Below are 19,133 nucleotides of genomic sequence, written 5' to 3'. Positions count from 1 at the left end.
ACTCTAAACATGCGCCCATGCTTTTTAAGTTACTACGGTATGACAAGAAGAGCGCTAGTGTAACCAATATGAAAACGCATGGGCTGTGGAGTCTGCCATTGTAGCAACCGCTCTGTATAAACTCAACCTCCTACAGAGAACTCGTGTTGCCAGTGATCCTGTCACGATAGGATAAACAGGGCACTTCAGGACGGCGGAATACGCTTCAGTTGATGCAGACCTCCCAGCGGGCCCTTATTTAAATGTTACATTATCAAGGTTTACATTAGTTCGATATGCAGAGGCCGACAGCAGGGCTTTCATGACTTACCTTAGGAAAAAAAACGCGGGCTGCTTCCAAACCATCAGGCACCACGCAGTGGCGACGCAGAAAGCGTGCAGTCTATTGGCCGATCTGCTGGGTTCTGCAGCTCCAACTCCTCTTGGTCGACCACAGGTTCTGAGAATCCATCAGAAGCATAATGCTAAGGAGCATTACACACGGTTGTTCGTAATTTTCGCCAAGACACTGTGCTCATCCTAAAGTGGGAACAATAAAACACTGGTCACTTTTTCGGTCTCCCCGTTTTCATAATCTTATTTCTACAGCCCCTTGCAACACTTTCTCTACAAGGATTAGACGAAAACAGGAGCTTTTTGCATAGGTACTTTGCACGCAGATTTTTATTCAAATCCGGAGCCCCTGCCAACCAAGTGTGTGACTGCTCTTGGTTGCCAGGCCATGAAGCCAATGGAATAAAGGAAAAATGCCGATGAACACATAGAACGAGCGAGTGTATGGAGCAGATGGGTACGTAGAGCAGATGAGTATGATGAACGGATGAGTATGCGGTGCGGAAGAATAATGCATAAAGCGGATGAGTGTGGAGACCGGATGAGTGGGTAGATCAGATGAGTGTACTGAGCGGATAAGCGTACAGTGGGTATGTGTATACAGAGCGGACGAGTATACAGAGCAGATGAGTAAGTTGACAGACACGAATACATGCGCAGGGTAAAATGGAGTACTTGCGCGAGAAGGGCAGGAGTGCACGCGTATGGAATACTTGAGAACACAAGTGGAGCACACTAGAGAATGAAGGATAGACGAGAGCACGCATGGTGAACCAGAGCACGTGAGTGTGTAGTGCAACCATGAACGCCTGAAATGACCAAAAATGCATTGAACGAACCTGACCGCTCAGAATTGCACGACGTTCGTATTATACCTTGGAATGCATTGAACCTCTGAAAGAGCATACCTCATATCACACCCCACGCTTGCTCTCTCCTTACACCACCACTCAACTAGAACACAGAGATACTATGACACCATTCGGTATAACTGTTCTCATATCAACATCTGCCGCTCACTCCCGATCACTCTAAGTAAACATTGCTGGTTTCACACCCCCAGCCAGGCGTTCTCCTCAGGCTTAACGCTGCCACACTCGCTCTGGATAATTCCGGCCAGATCGAACACATACTCCTGATCTCCCAGCCACCGCACCTACCGCTAGGAAGCAGCTTCCACAGGAATTCCACTCCAGCTGCACACATACCGGGTGCGCACACGCACCTTTGGACTCTCTATTCTCTCTACTGACCCGAACTTCGGTTCCCAAGGGCGTTCAACCTACCAGCGCCTTCAGACCATACCAATGGTATATAAGGCGCTATATAAGTGCAAAATAACATAACTAAATGTCCAGTATATGATATTCTCTGCATCAGAGTATCAGGATGAGCGTCTGGGAAAGTAGTTCCAGGTCAGCTGGCCCCTGCACAGCCAGAGCACTTTTCTGAATCTTCATAACTTCGGAGCCATTTGACAAATTTGTATATAAACTTCCAAAACAAATATACAACCAACTCAATGTGTTTAGAAAGCTTTGTGTAGTTCCTACTGGAGGACGGGAAGGGCAACTTTTTAATGGTGAACCCAAAAGTTGTATTTCCATTCCAAACTCCTGCAGGGAACGTTGGGTTGCGCCTACAGCAAAAACTACTGGACTGAGTTACAACACTCCTGTAGAAGAAAATGGCATCCGGGTCCATTCGAAATCTTCTTTTTGCCTGGTGACAATCCCTTCAGTTCTTTACTTAAAAAATACGAAACAAGTGGCGAAAATAGACCAAAATCAAGTTAGGGATATTTTGACCTTGCAGACCAATCATGGGCCCACGTGCTGCTACTACAGAACCAGTTTGGTCCATTTGGGAGCACAGACTTGACGGAGCTCGTGGTCTTCCGTAAACCAAGTTTGCTTGGCTACTTCAAAGAAAGCCATTCCGATTGGTTAGCAGCAGATGGAGCATTTTAAAGCATCTGCGATCTTAGTCTGGAGAATTTGAGACAGATTTGAAGAGTCTGGGCTAAAAAAGAAAAGAAATGAAAAGTGGCATATAGCAGCAATAAGGGATCACTTTGAGAGGGTAGCATAAGCCTGTGTTGGCCCGCAAATCAAAAGTAAAACTAAACAGGAACATTCTGCAACTACTGTTTATCCCTTTATCTCGTTTCTCGTGTCCTATGTGCACTGTTGGCACCTGCACATCAGCTAATCAGGGATGCAGGCGTCACAAGAAGCGCAATAGCGGATGCCGAGCCCGAGCAATGGCTGCTTTGGAACCATAACTAGCAAATGTCCGTGTTTTTTAGGTTTTTTACAACAACCACAAAGTCTTTTCAAATAAAGATTGAATTAGTCATTTTATTACAGAAAGTTAGCCCTAACCGTACTTCGCGTTGGTCAGTGAAAAAACCTTGGGTCTGCATGTGCACATTCACATACCGATCATTATAATTGTGCGCTCATTTTTGTGATCGTCCCATTAATATAAATTATATTTCTGTTGTCTCTGCAGGGGTGGACTGGCCTATAGGGAACTCTGGAGATTTCCAGGTAGGCCTCTGCACCCTGGCCCTCTTGTGTGTAGTATTTCCAAATCTTCCCATAGGAAAAGGGTTGGGCTTTGCTGAAAATATGGAATGCGATAGATAACATTACTTCCAGGGCCTCTTGGTTCCCTGTCCACCCCTGTATCTCTGCACATTTGGCGTATGCGAGAAAACGCATTGAGATGCCAGCCTAGGAAGCCTGCGAGTGATTTGAACAAAATATCTAAGTTCTTTAAACGTAGAAGTAACTTTGTGCGTTTCTAGTTTATTAATACACTTTAACACACAGAAACATCATCAACACATGTAATTCATAGAATACATTTCCACAATTAATCAAAAAGACACATTTATTCTTAAAATGCATTAAAAAAACTGGAATTTGCGATAACTTGTACATTTGGTGTGGCTGCAGATTAGTTTACGGTTGCACAGAACACGAGCTGGCAAATTTCGGAGCTCGAGGCCTGCATACACGCACCTACTGTTAGCTGAAGGAAATATGTCACAGCTGTTCATAGAGAGATAGTTACTATTCCAATCTAAAATGCCTTCAATGTTCTTTGACTTAAACTGTGCCCGCACAGGCAAGGCCTCCCCCTGCCCCCTTCCCCCATACCATACACTGGAACTCCCCACTAAAACCAGACTACAGATCACCCTCCCCTCCCCCATCTGCACGAATGATGAAGTGTGTCCATGTCATGCAGGGTACTGCTGCACAGACACATTATTCTGCCACGCCTCTGATGGCTGCTGACCGATCACGGGGCGACTTAACGTTGAATTAAAGTAAAATCGCATTTGCCCACCAGCGGTGCTTCACCCCTGTCAGCTGAGCACAACAACTGTCATTCCAAACTGCATCCGGCGTTAAGACGACCAGTCGTCAACTAGCACGAATACCACGGGGCTTCAGCAAGGTCACGACCTGCGACTGAATGAGCAGAGAAAGGTTTCTCTTACAAGATGTTCTCCCCAACAGTTTTCAGAAACATTTACCTTCGAATCTCATAGAGCAAGATGAAACCCTTTTACACGTTGACGTCCAACAGTGTTCCAATGGGCCCAGCCAGTTGGCCAGTTGAGGTACCTCTGGCGTTCTCCTTTAGAGCTTTAAGCCCATGGTGAGGGGGAACAGGCAACAGGCGCAGGGAAGCTGTAAATACTCAAATTTTCCCCCAATGGCAGGAAACCCTCAACCAATTATTTTGCTAAATTTTGACAAACTACGTATGTGTGTTTTGTAAGGGTGAGGAGATGGGAGATTGAAGCAGGTGTAGCATGGTTGTTGGCATAAACTCCTATTAATTGAGAAAAATGGAAAGAAAACCCTATCTTGCCCTAAGTCTAATAAAGGGGTGTCCCTACATCAACCAAAACTAAGGAGTCAGTCAGGATGTTGTCTAAAATAAATAGTCCACTTTCCTGTGTCAAAAGAAAACCTATTTCCAGCCAATACACGTATAACTAAACTACAAAAGTACTGCAGGGTTCTTGGTCCAAGAGAATGACTCCCTTCCCTTGGACTGGATGGGGAAGTTCTGGTTACAGTTCATTACCAAGAGGAATGGCTCCATTCCCCTGGTCCTCAAGTTCTGCCAATAGAATAAAGTTCCACAAAAAGAAAGTTCCACACATTGTCTGTTGTATTACTCCAGGGGGAATGACTCCCTTCCCCTGGGCTATGTTCTGAATTGCCAAGGGGGACAATCCTCTTCATTTACCACTTCAACTTCAACACAAGCCAAGAGGATACCTCCCTCCTCTTAACTCTCTTTACAATGTTCTCAATGTACAGCCCTGGTGTACTCTCCTGCCAGGGGCCCTCTTTATCAAGTGGGGGTCCCAGACCCCTTCTTAGGCTTCTCTTGTTCTTTGGTTTGCTTTACTTGGCTGTCCTAGTGTTGCACTGTAACTCTGCTCGTGGGTCCCAGACCTGTATCACAGCTCACTCACCTGCCAGGTACTGAGACTATGAAGCTGCCCGACTATGCTAATCTTCATTAGGTACGGGTCCCAGACCAATCTTCCTTGGCTTTTTCTTGGGTTACTTTGCATCCCGAGTTTCCCTTCTTCCCCTTTTTAGCTGGGTCAGGGTATTCCATTGCTCCCTTCTTCCCCTACCAACTTTCCCCGTCACCCCTGTACCTTTAGGGTCTCTCCCGGTAGCCTTGGGTCAGTCTGAGGGTCTTTCTGCTTTGGTTTTTGGCTTCTGCAGTCTTCTGCCCTTCTCGGGTGTGCTGCAGCATCTCTGCAGCCTGTAGCCCCTCGCAGCAAGCGCGTCTTCTCTCGACCCCTGGCTTCGCCCACCTGGACTGCTACTTCTCCCTCTAGTCGGATGGACCTCCACCATGGACCGCTTGAGAGCACCTCTGCAGCCTCAGTAAGCCCTTCTTCTGCTGCTCCTTCTGCTGTCCTATAGCCTGAACTGTGTTCTACTTCCTGGTTTCCCTCTTCTCTTTTTATTCTGATCATGTGCATGAACTGTCCAATCAGATTTCGGGAACCAGTACAATGTTTCTTGTGGTTCTCAACGGTGATCTTCATTCCTCCACTCCTCCTCTTCTTCTCAGTAGTGATGTTTAAGTGGTTCCCTTCCCTTTTAGAAGCAACACCTTGTGCTTCATCACAGTTTCTTATATCACAATTAAGGGTCAGACGGTACCAAAGTTATAAGGGAGAGGGGCAAAATCTAGGCATCATTTAGAGGTGCCCACAGGGCATAACAGTCTGGCATCAGCGAGCCAAATACAGTATTGAGGTACTGATGTAACTATCTGTGGTGACTTGCTAAGTTTTATTTCTCTTTTTCCCCCTTTTTATTTTGCGAGGGAAGAGTTTTGATTAATCTTTTCACTAAGTGTTTTCAGTGCTAGCGGTTGTTGAAAACTGCACTCTATTGACATGTAATCCATATTGCGTTTGATTTCAGTGAACTTCTTGGAAGAACTTGCCTTCGAATGCATTGGGGCCGCCTCGGTTGTTGGCGCTTTTGGCCTCTCTCCGGGGCATCCACACGACTAGTGTGGGCCAACACACATTGTGTCTCCCAAGATGGCCACCACTATGGACATGGTACCATAGCAGAGCTTCCGCTATCCCGTTCCGAGATACCAGTATATCTTTGCGGCTCAAACCGGCTAAGTATGCCTTATTGCGTTCCTACATCTTGTTCCTTTTTTGTCCTTGCTTGCTTCTGGCTGCCTCCACTTCCGGAGCCCTGCCTTTACCCTTCCTTTGCTCTCCTTGTTCTGATGGTGCACTGGTACTACTTATCTGCAACTGAGAGACTCCAGTCCTTCGGTTACTTCCTGTTCCTTGTTCGCTGTTGCTTCTGGATCTCCACATGTAGTATTCTGCTACCCGTTTTCCTCAAGTTTCTTTTTCCCCCATTTGGGTTTTCCCTCCAAAGATTGGTCCCAGTCTTTGTGGCCACCAACCTGGTCGGTATTTTACCACAGGAGGGTGGGTTCGGCGGACGGATGACCGCTGTGCAGCAAAATGAAAACCAGGGCATCTGAGGTAGGCCCGCACTTGACACTTCTGGCCTCCAGACTTACTTCCACACCACACTTCTCTCAAGCGTTGCAGCTGAATGGGAACTACATCTCCCATCAGCTAGACAGGCGTTGGATCCAGGAGTCATCTTGAGGTGTCTGCAGAGCATAAAAGACACAGATCAGCCCAAAGCACCGACACAAACCCTGTTTGAGCCAGGCCACGCTGCTTCTTTTGATTGGCATCCTATAATTTGATTTTCACAAATTCCCCAATCCATCTGAGGGATTAGCTGAGTTCAGTTCCGCCTATGTTACTGTCTGTTATAAGAGATGGTGAGTTATCATAGAGAAACCATTAGGGTACTCCTGTTTCTGATACACTTTCAAAGTATATTGAGTTAGCGTGAGGCAATGTTGCCGCCTCATTTGGAAACAATTATACTCCTTTTATAGGTCCTAATAATGGCTTTGTTATTGTTATGGGGACTACACCGAAAGAAACCACAGCAGAAAATACCTATTTTGACACAACACCATTTCAATCTCTTAGTCTGTAATAAACAGGCCATCTTTTTACCTGGCCAGTGGCTGTTTCACCACAACAATCATATGTACCAGAAGCTTTCACTCCTCGTCATGAACGTTTCCCTTCTACTCAGTTGTTTGGGGTTCCATCGCAACAACCAGTTGCTCCAGGACCACAGCGCTCTAGACCAGTTGTTCTGCTGTTGCAAAGGCTCCCGAGACCCAAATGTTCTTGGTCATTATTTGAGCACAAATATATGACCTAAGGCTCTTCTACTAACATACATTTACGTCATAAGTGCCAGGAATAAGCTTCCTTTGCTTATTCCTCTGGGGGACATTTTTCACCAAACTTTCTTTCTGATAAAAAAAACCTCATCTCATCCGGGCTGTGAAAAATCATATGGCTATTCACAATCTTATTGTCACGTTCAATTGGACTTGATCAATGTTACAGAAACGTGGATTACTCATGAGTCACTGTCAATCTTTGTCCGCCTGGGATTTTATCTATCAGCCAAAATAGATCAGCAAAGAGAGGTGGAGGTGTGTAGGCGTGGCAATAATCTACAGGGAATCTTTAATGATAATTCATAAATTCACTGTTGATTTTGACTTGGTTGAAATATTACACCTGAAATGCATTTTCAATCCACCCCGGTCAATGGATCTCATAATAGTTAATTATCGTCCTCCTTCAGGGTCTCAATTTGGGACAGGCATCGAATATCTAATAGCCCAACAGCTCCAGTTCCCTTCACATCTTTTTATCATAGGTGACCAATTACTGGGTCAAGAACTCTGAAAATGTCAAAGCTAGATCTTTTTTTACATTCAATGCATAATCTGGCCCTGGAACAACTGGTGAGCTCCTCCACCCACAGCGCAGGCCAAATACTGCTTTGGATATTTGAGAAGTCAGAAACTCTTAGGGCTTGTATTCCTTGCTTTCTGCCATGAAAAAATCATACACGTATCCAATTTTCAATCAACTCTGTTGTCCCAGACCCTTTAGCTGCAGGCAAATACACCACATAGATCAGTCATAAATGGGAGAATCTCCAGTTAGAGAGGGTAACTCCTTCCTTCTCATCATTTCCACCCGAGCTGGATCAGGCAGCCTCAGACTCGTCGTCAATTCTAGACAGTTGTTACCACAATATGTCTGCAACAGTTAGCCCATTTGCCCCCACCCAAGTTAAAACTGGTACGTTGGGAAAAGAAAAGAATCCGCCCTGATATTCCCATGCTCTCAGACTGGAAAATAATCAAACTGCATCAGCTTGAACCAATATGGAGGAAGACATGGGCAAACAGCACCTTACTTGCTCATAAGCAGAAGTTATATATCTTTAGAAACACTAGTAGCCCTAGCAAAAAAGAAATGCTGCTCAGAATGCCTCTTTTCCTGTTGAAACTCACCCCACGAACTGTTCAAAGCCCTATCAGAATTATGGACGCCAAATACCTGCACTAATCACCATATTCCTTCTGAAGCACTCTGTGATAATGTAACTATATTCTTCTCAGACAAAATTGCCATGATCCAGCTCAAACTGGCTTGAGTTGATAGACGGCAGGTCCACAGTAGCAGTAATGACTTTCGACGATTGGGCTCCACGAGCACATTTTACCTCTTTTCAGCCCATTTCTGAAGCTGCACTGCTAGGACTTGTGTCACCTCGCCATTCGTCACCCCCCCTCCCCCCCATGAACCTCGTCTGGCTAGGATTAATAAGGAAGTACGCTCTTTAGTAGCTCTCAGCATTTGTCACTTTATCAATTCCTCTTTCCCATCTGGCAGTTTCCCAGATAGTCTAAAGTTAACCACTGTTACACCATTACCTTCTTTAGATCTCGATAATTTAACACAGCTTTGTCGAATCTCCCAACTTCCCTATCCTGGAAAACTACTGGAAGGGATTGCAATCCCTCAACCTCAATCTTTTGTGGAAGAGTATGGGCTGTTAGATGACGCACAGACGTTTTTTCGACCTGGTCATAACACTGAAATTGTTGTAATTGTCTGACAGCAGCTTTTGACACTATTGCTCACTCGATTCTCCAAACCCATTTACATGGATTATGCATGAGAGTTGGTGCTTTGGGGTGGCTCACCTCCTTTCTTGAAGGTACAGCCCAAAGAGTAGTTCCTCCACCCCCCTCATTAGTCATCCAGGATAGCGGTTAACTGGGGGGGTTAATCGGGGGTCGTCTTAGTCCACTGCTTTTTAATTCATACATGCAACACTTGGCAGACTTGATTCAGCCTAGGGGTTTCTCTTTTTACCTACACAGATGACACCCAGTTAATCTTCCATCTGAGCCACTTGACGAAGGATAAGGCAACCTACCTTAAATATTGTTTAGGACAAATTAACTCCTGGATGATCTATAATCAGCTGAAATTTAAATGTTCCAAAAAAATCTTTTATGTGTACTAATACATCACCAAGATGCCATTTATCTTCTTCCCTGATTGACACTTTGCTGTCACCAACCATGGACACCAGGTGCAAGACCTTTTTGCCTCCTAGTTTGGGCTTTTGTCCCACACCCACATCAAAAGCTAGGAACCGTATGGCTGAATCCCGGGTTGTACTTTGATCCCCATATTAAGCCAATTTCAAGCACCTATTTTTTCCCAGCTTTGAACTCTTAAAAACGTTTTTGGACTTCTTTCCCATTCCTTACAAGGTTTAACTAATGCTTTTATTTCCCGCAGGTTGGACTTTGATAAACCTTGGTAGGCAGCATTTACAAAAGGGTGTGCTCCATAAAATCTCGGTCAGAATGCTGCAGCCACGTCTCTCCTTCGACTGGGTCGCAGATAACACATTTAACCAGCTCTACATCTACATTGGCTTCCAGTTGAGAGCTGTATACACCTGAAAGCACTGTGTCTGGTGCACAAATCTCATCTCCACGCCCCTGTATTTTTCCATAAACATATTGTTTATCATATACCAGGGAGAAATTTAAGTTTTCCAGCTGCCGGCCTAATTAAAGTTCTGTCTTATAGATATCCCAAATTAGGTGGATGATCCTTCTCTGTGATGGCTGCCAAACTGTGGAATGCCTTGCAACTTGAGGAACGGCTCAGTCAACCATATAGTATTTAGAGGCAAATTGAAGACTTTGTAATTTCTTTGTAATCTATTTGGTAGCCCCACTTTCCAAGATGTTCTAGTTCAGCATCTAAATGCCCATTTCAGCGATTGTGTGCTTTACAAGAATCAGGACTGTACAGTATTGGTACCAGGGAAGAAAAGGGTGGAATACAAGAGAAGGGATTTAGAAATGTGGGTGAGGTTAGATGGGACATAGGTAAGGTAGCGCAAAGAAACCCGTGAGAACAGTAAGGCAGATCTTAGGGAGCTCTGTAAGAAACTGACTAGGACAGAGGTAACAGGCCAGCATTTCTCTCCCCATTACTCAACAGTGTTTCTTATCATTCCTGCTGAGCAGAAACACTGTTGAGTAATGGGGACATCAGGTTATAATAAGTTGAGCCCTTTTATAACCTGATATCCTTTCACTTTCTGAAAGAAATGTGTCAGTTTGATGTGCGCAGGATTTCCGGGATCCTAGAACCCACAACTGGTTCTAGTACAAAGTTCCAAGAGGACACGGGTCAGTGAACTTGAGCTGTGGTGAAAGCTAGAAAGTGGTCTCTGGGATCTGCTTGAGCGTTCCCTTCATTCCGCTCCCTTCCCCTCTCTGATTTGACCATCATCTCCCTGTCTCCTTCCTCCTCCTTCCTTCCTTCTAGTTTTCTCAAGGGCATCTCTTTCCCTCCCCAAGGTTATGCTCCTGGTATCCGTCCTCCCCCTACGACCATCTTAACTACTACCTCCAACTCGTGGTGCTTATCCTTTGTCCCCTATGTAATAATTTCTTCTTCAATGTTATTTCCGGCCTCGGATATCCCCTCCTCCTGATCCTTGTGTTTCACGACATCCTAACGCACCTCCTCTGCATGCCTGGGTCCTGATGTTATCCGCTCCATCTGGATCTGTCCTCCTTGTGATGGTAGCACCTCCTCTTTCACACCATTGTCTTTCATCACCTTCTCCTGTGCATTCCTTGTTATGACTACCTCCACCAAATTCCTACTCCTGCCACCAACTGTTGTCCAGTACTGCCCTCTGACATCACCACTAAATTTTGTATTCACACCACCACCACCACCACCTGTCCACACTCGGTCGCTGACCTTGTCACCTCCTCCTTCAGTCCACTCTCAGTCTCTGCCCCTACAACCTCCTCCTTCACCCTCTTAGTTGTCACCAACTCCTCCAGCTCCCCACTGCAGCCCCCTCTCCAGCCTTTTTCGTCTCTCCAGCTTCTGTTCCTTCCACTGCTCTCCAGTCCCCAGCCTTCTCCAAACACGATCCTCCTACCGCCCACAGTGGGCAACCGGGGCTGGGTGCTTTTATATGTGGTCCCTGCCTCCCATTTGGTGATCGTTTCAGTGACTGTCTGCACCCGTGGCTTTTAGACCGATGAGGGATGGGATTGGTTGTTGTGCACAGGAGGCTGCTCTGGACTTAGGGTGGGGATTAAGTGTAAAGATAGACTCTCTGCCATCCTGGAAGCCAGTAACTCCTATATGACCCTTCCCTGTGCTGCTTGTGATGAGATTTACAGCTTTCCACAAGGGCAAATTCAATACTGGAACATGTGGTAAGCTTTATACACATTTTAGTTCACTGAATATTCAGTGTCGGGGAAATTGCACAATTACAACCTTGGCAGAGAGTTTCTCTGCCGGAAGACAATGGTTCTGTAACTTTGTTTTCCCTCTGATACAATCCGCGGTCAAAGATTTGTGGGCATACAATATTATGTTCAGGGGCCTCACAGGATCATGCAATGTCCCCTTTAAAGTACTGAACCAAATTTCCTGATGGGACTTCCCTGATGTGCTGGACAACGTTTTAACAATGTCACAATACATGTTACCAGGGTCCAGTGAATGCAAATGCTTTCCGTCAAAGGCGCCTTTGCCTGCACTGGCGCTTAGTTTGAAGAGAGCTGCAGAATCTTTCAATTGGGCAGGGGTTGGCATATCACGATACAGTGTCTCACCAGAAGTTTGGTCAAGGGTAGGGCTTCCAGGATTTATCTGCTGCAGCGAACTGGTGGGTTGCGGAGGGTCTACAGCCCGAACACTGGCTAGAAGTGTGACTGTTCCCCGCCTTGTGACGGGGGCCAAGGTAGGTGACCAGAGGATCCTCCCCATACAACCCCCCCCTCCCAAGTCCCATCATTTGCAATTCACGGCCACCACCTTGCTGGTCCCAAGAAATAGGAAGTCAACTTTGCCCCAAGGCCTATTACTCCAAGTCCAAAAGTATGTTGGCTACTGTAGAATGCAAAGTTCTTGAGTGTTCACACACAGGAAAACATCTAACAAAGATACTTCAAGTCTGAGGGAGATTCATAGAGTCCCAGAACACTGCATCATTGCTTGGGGTCAGGTCCCTGGAACCTGGTCATGATGTCTTGGATGAGGCGATGCCCTCAGGCAGTGATTGTACTCTTTGTCCTCTGGGGTCTCGTATTGTCTCAGCTGGATAAGGGCATTTCCCTGCTCCTGTCCTAGGGTTTTTTCATATGGCTGCTCTCCTTTGGGAAATGCTGCTAAGCATTCTTAGCACTAACTTACGTACTTCCGATGGAATTCCCCCCCACCCCCCACCTGGGTTCCATCTGCAAGGTTCCTATAGATTGGCTGATGACCTAGCAGCTTTTACCATGGCCTGAGCTCCAACCTACCTATATCTAACACCCCTTGAGGTTCTGGTACGGGGCATATAGTGCCAAATGCACTCCAGCAATACAAGGGCATAAAGTACCGTGAATCGCACCACCACCTCTTGCACTATCTGTATGGCTCCTGCAATCTCTGGTACCAGGTCCTCAGTGGGACACCTGCACTAGCCTGGAATTTAACCTGTCCTCTTTAGGACTGTGGCTCCCTGAATGAAGCCACCTCCTTTTTCCCAGCTCTACCTTAAGTTAACCCTCCTTGTCTGGTCCACAGAGCTTTTGCACTCCTCCTGCTGCTCCTCTGACAATCTCATTACTCTAACTCTGGAACTACGTGCTCTTTCCCACTAAGTCAGGCAACGTATGCCTCCTTTCACACTGTGGATAATTGCATAGCGGGTAGGAAAGGCTCCGTTTCATGGGCTTGCCCACTCCTGGGTTCAAATCGGTTTAGTCCACATGCCCCACCTCCTCCCTATATGTATGTATGTGACCTCCCACCTTAAACACCTCCGTGCGCCAGGAGAGAACACTGTATTTTGATCTGGCATGGATCCACCATGTCAGAGCTTGGGAGGAGGATCAGAGCAGCTTACCGTGCAGCAATCCCCTTGCAAGGTCACAAGGAATTGGCCATCTTGTCAGTGAGCATATGCAAACACGAGTATGCAGTAGTGCGCATTTGCTCATCAGTGTGAGCTTGCGCTTTCTGTCTGGTTCCTTGGTCCAGTTTGTGATCTATACTAGGATTTCCAAGACGATCCACTCTAAGATGGGACAACCGCTGTGTCCGTGGAACAGCAAACTAAGCCCAAAGCCATCAGTTTTCTCTTGCCAGGGTCCTGCTGGGTGCTCGTTCTTCCGGATTGTTCTTCCCCATTACTCTACTGGCATTTCTCGTAATTGCTACTCTTGCATATAAGGGATTTCAAAATTGAAAACTTCGCTCGGAAGAAAAAGGTCACTGTACTTAGGGGCATTCCCAGGATTCCACGTAGGACGTGGGAGAAGCAGAGGTAGCTGGATTGGGTATGCTGAGAAGAGGGCAGCTCCATAAGGGGAGATTAATTGGGGTCGATTCTGGCTCGGATGGGCCAATGTACTACCTCCCGTGGTTTGATCATGGATTAGGTGGCTCTCAATAGCCCCCAGAGCTTGAGTGGCTCAGCTCATGGGACTATGCTCAAGGAAGCACATTGCATTCTGATTGCAGATTTGTAAAAGAGAACTCAACCAGAGAGCCGAACAAGCCTACTGGGATTTCCGTAAACTTGGCTATTCACTGAGGGCAGCACCAGAACTGCACTCCCCCATAACCACTCTGTCAATGCAACAACTATGCCTGTGTAACCTGAAATTTAACAGCACCTTGATCCCCTGGGCGCTAAGTGTGCTTTATAAATGTAAAACATTGATAAATAAATAAACCTATCGAGGCCTAGAACTTTACAACTACTTCAGATTTTGAATCGCCTGAGCTGAAAAATCCTTCTTTAAAGCTTTGTGTTGTGTTTTTCTCTGGCAATTATATACCAATAAAAAGGAGGCCACCTTCAATGCTGGCTATATATAAAAAGATGTATACATTATTTATCTACATAACAGTCTTTGTGCAGAATTTCTCCATGTAGACTTCTTATTCTATATATCACTCCGCAACATTGCGTAAACTCCACTGGCTCCCTTCCCCGCCCGAATTACACTCAAAAGTGCATGTATCACCTACAAAGCAATCTCAGACGGAACGGCAACATACGTGGCGGCTAAATTCCAGACCTCCGCAGACTTTAGCATCTCACGTAGCAAAGCAATCACAAGGTTGGAATCTAAGCGAGCCTGTAAAAATAAGAATCGCAAGAAGTCCTTCTCATGCCATGCCCAGAACATCTACAACTTAATCCCTGCAGCGGTTCGAAATGACCCCATTATCATCCAGTTGCGCAAAACTCAAAAAATTGGGTTCTTTCAACAATACATGCCGGATGAATAGAAATCCCTCTCTCCCTCCAGCAACAGTATTGTGCTACTGTATAAAATACCAAGCCCAATGCTGGCCCCATTCTGTTATGAAGTGCACTGCTGCTCCTGCGCTAAGTTGCGCTAGAAGTAATAAAAACAAATATATAAAAAATATGATTCTACAGTCATCATGTTTCTTTGATGGATGGGCAATTCCAACATGTTGCAATCCCTTTGTATATCATATTTCAGCCTTACAGCAGTTATTCAAAATAAGTATGATGTTCTCTACTGTAGATGTCTATATTTGTATACTCAGACCTTTATGCTTCCTTTAAACACGTGTCTTGGAATGTTTACTGTGCCCATATACATCTGTTACTGGTATCGACTCATGCTGTCAATTATTATTTTTCTTCTCACATTAATTGTTAGGGTCGCTGCATGATATTAATTGATTTTCCAAAAACAACTTTCAGGAAAGAGGTCAAATTCTCTAATGTGGAGGGTTAAAACTTCACTGATAGGGCTTCCAAGACCCCAAAATGCAAAATGCGCACCCCTGAAATCCTGCATTATACGGAGTAAGACCTGGTAATAACGCGTTAGGAGGAGTGATGATAAATTAATTAACATCATAACTTAATTAATGCAAGCTTGTAAACATAAGAATACTGATTTCTTTCTCATTTTGTATGCTTCTAGCCGAAGGCTACAAACTAGTTATATGACAAGTCACAGCTATAAAAAGAAAATAGCATTAAAAAAAGACCTAAAGAAGCTGAAGAAAAGAGAATCCCATTGGTTATCTAGGTCTTACTGGCACATAGTAAATGTATATGGTGCTTGAGTGGTAATATAAGGCAGACCCATCCTCTTCACAAACTTCTTCTCCAGAGTTCATTTCCTGGCGAGTTCCTAAGAGATAACCACCCTCCCTGTTCCTTGCCAAATGTCTATACAGCAACAGACTCAAAAACGTATCAATTATAAAATATCTACTCCAGATTTGCAAGATACAAATCAATTGCCCAATACCATACATTCCATTTAATTCCTTCTTAAACCCTACTTGATATTTTTACACTAGTTTCTGATAACATTTTGCATCTTATCTGCCCCAACTTTGGTCATTCTCCACCTTATACATATCTCTTTTTCAATTTGCCTTTGCAACGTCCTATACTGCTTGTGACCTCTTTCCAAGGCCCTACATTTCCCCCACCCGCACCCCCACAGCCCTCACTCTAACCCATCACACTAGCCCTACATCCTAAACCTTTTCCAAATAATAACACTTACCTGAAACATAAATGAAACATAAATATAACCCTAGTCCCCATCAACACTAAATCACTGAGTACTACTCAAGAAAAATGTACTTGCGAAATAAGACCAAAGAAACCATATTGGTGCAATAACGTTTTATTGACAATTTACTTTGTGGTTTATAGTAATGGCAGGATGATCCGTTTTAGTAAGGAATCAAAGCGACTATTTTCACTCAAAAGTGATATGTAGCTTGATTTAAAGCTCTTCCTTCAGTGAAATATGGCATCGCCTCCAAAGACCCCATTGGGAAAGATCCTCCAAAATGAATACTTGCTCTTGGCTAGTCGGATCCAGATGCTAACTAAGCATCAAATATGTATTTCATTCTAAAGCATGGCAACATCTAACTGCATAATGAAAGTCTGAAGATACAAAGAGGCAAGGCTAAATGGTCGTGTTTGAGTAATCCTGACCTTCAACTCCTAATTCTATGACAAAAATGTCCTGCAGGTTTTATTACTCTCCAAGCAAAATGCAAAACTGAAGAAGGATGAAAGGTTTTGAAACGGTCACTTGCATTGCTTCCCTTCTGTAACCCTTTAAATAATCCCTTTCTAGCCCCCTGTGCACTACAGAAACAACATGCACATTTGGCTTGATCCCTTTGTGAAGGTGGCAGTCTAGCAAGGCCAGGTCAGTACTGCACATGATTACAAGCTCCCTCTGACATGTTTCAGAATAATAAGTGCGGTGTAGGTTGGGCCTCTTGAAGTGGCAGCAGATGAATTTTGTAAATGGAGGGTGTAAATATTTGCCACAAATATTGAAAGCAACCGGGCGAAGCGAGGGAGCCTAAATCAACCAAAAGGTTTTGCCTATTGGAATGTTTTAAGAACTGGGTTAAAATGGTGCATTTCACAGCAGACAGCTTGCAATCGTTTTCCAGGGCAACGCAGGAAAAAATCAAACAGGTGTAAAGTCACAGATAGTGCACAGAAGCATTTTCATGATGCATTCCCCACAATATTTCCAAGAATAAAAAGAAATTCCATGCTTGCTGTGCCCATACATGTCCATGCTGGCTTCACCAATATAGGCCATTATTGCCATATAACAACATACTCAGGTTTGCCTTTTCTATATGCCAGTAACGATACTATAAGAAAACATGTCCAACCTAGCTCTGCCAATAAAATGTTAGTATCCCCATGTAAGAACATACTCCTGTTGAGTTTGTAAAATTCAATGCCTCAATAAGAAAACATGTCCAGACTGGCTCCACCAATGTGGGCCAGTATGGCCATGAAAGAACACTCATCATGTTGTCTTTACACTATATGCCAGTTAAATAATTCCATGCCACAGTAAGAATAGGTTTTCAGACTGGCTCCTGCAGTCTTATCCACAAATCAGAATCCCACTCCTCAGCCTGGCACACATGCAAGGACATATAAGCAAAGAAAAAACCCTCCATTAAAGTGGGACAACCATATAGGGTCTAATTTCTACACAACAATTATTGATATGTTAATCAAAAACGTATAATATAAGGCCTTCGTTTAAATATATCATTTTATGGATATCACAACACACATTACAAAAGCAAAGGAACATTTTCGTCCAAATAACTTACATATGGAGCATTATTCTCAGTAACGTGCATGATTTTTTGCTAGATTGTAAAACAGGAGCATGTGAAGGAATGGCTACACGTACAGTGTGACCAATATTAAAACATTACAACATGATACCCATTAATTAAACAAAGGGAACAGTCCAAATTGGAACAGTCCAGATAGTGAACGTCCTTGACAATTTGGACTGTTCCCTATGTGTCATAAATGGTTCAGTTGTAAAAATGAAAAAGTAAAAAAGAAGAAATTATCATGTTGTAATTTTTTAATATTGGTTCCATTATACAGGTAGGCATTCCTTCATGTGTTCCTGTTTTACAGTCTACAGTCTATTCTGGAGGGACCTTTTCCAAACTACTAATATCGTGGACAGAAGCGTGCCATGGAGGAGTACATTTTGTACCTAGAGTGTCTTGTCTTTAAAAAATAAAGGTAATAGAAGGGATACCAAAGTTTAAAAACCGACTGGATCCTGGGCACTTGTGTCTGCCAGTATTTTACAAGTAGTTCTGTTGCCTCCAATAGAGCGCCACTTGCCCAAAGAAAGGATAATGAAATTGATAATTAACCTGTCTAATGTACATCTATATATACTGAAAACACTTTTTTTTTTAAAGGGACGTTATGATTACAAGTAAAACTGAAAAACCTCAGAAATTCGCCAGTTATGGTAAGCTAAGCAACCATAACTTGCGCCACAACTATGCACTGCTAAGAATAACACCCAGGACATCAAAGATAACATCACAAATGTCATTGATGACATCACATATTAAATTAATTGTGAAGACGTCCTTAGAAGGGCTTGTGTTTATAATGTTGGTAACATGTCAGGGGTGATCAGGAGATCTGTAATAAACTACTTAATGTATTAAAACATGTACTTATCTAAACAAAACATTAACTCAGAGTGTTGTTGTTAATACAGGAACATATTCATTCATAAGCAATGCCTCCACTATGCACCATAGAAGTACAGCCTTTTTAATCTCGTAGTATTGGCCATTAAAATATTACCTTTAATCCTATTAAAATTTTCACTAATATTAATTAAGGAATAAAGAGCTAACAACTGAATACTTACTACACACCTCTGTTAGTACAAACAATATATATGAAGAGCCACAGTGTATACAAATGCAAGGCACATACAGGGAAACTCAAGTGAGGAAGAAAGCATCAACATCACCAGATAATGTTAATAACATTAACATGCATACTCATGTATACGAATGAATTGTATGTTTGAGGCCTGCTCATTGCCGGTGTATGTGTAGCATGAGGTAAGGCCAAACCCTAAGACAATTACATTAAGAACATATGTCAAGGGTAACATATAACATCTTTTTAATGTTGATATTCTGACTGTCAGTGAAGAAAAACACCTGGCCTAGATATGTCAGTGAACAAAAACAAGTCGCCCAGATATGTGATGTCATCAATGACATGTGTGATGTCATATTTGATGTCCTGGGTGTTAGTCTTGGCAGTGCACGGTGGTGGCACGAGTTATGGTTGCTTAGCATACCATAACTAGCGAATTTCTGTGGTTTTGCGGTTTTACTTGTAACCATAACGTCCCTA

At 44.0% G+C, this 19,133-nt stretch overlaps 1 protein-coding gene across 2 annotated transcripts in view; it reads right to left on the bottom strand.

Annotated features, from left to right (window-relative positions):
* Positions 1-19,133, bottom strand: part of FAM110B (family with sequence similarity 110 member B) — a 710,699-nt gene that overhangs the window by 436,307 nt on the left and 255,259 nt on the right. For both annotated transcript variants that reach the window (XM_069621079.1, XM_069621078.1), the window contains exon 2: positions 311-519. The gene's annotated coding sequence lies outside the window, so the exon portion shown is untranslated. The remainder of the gene's footprint in view (positions 1-310; positions 520-19,133) is intronic.

Source organism: Ambystoma mexicanum, chromosome 5q (assembly GCF_040938575.1).
Source record: "Ambystoma mexicanum isolate Mex_15411 chromosome 5q, UKY_AmexF1_1, whole genome shotgun sequence".
NCBI classification, from domain to species: Eukaryota; Metazoa; Chordata; class Amphibia; order Caudata; family Ambystomatidae; genus Ambystoma; species Ambystoma mexicanum.
This window is presented reverse-complemented; position numbering and strand designations above follow the sequence as displayed.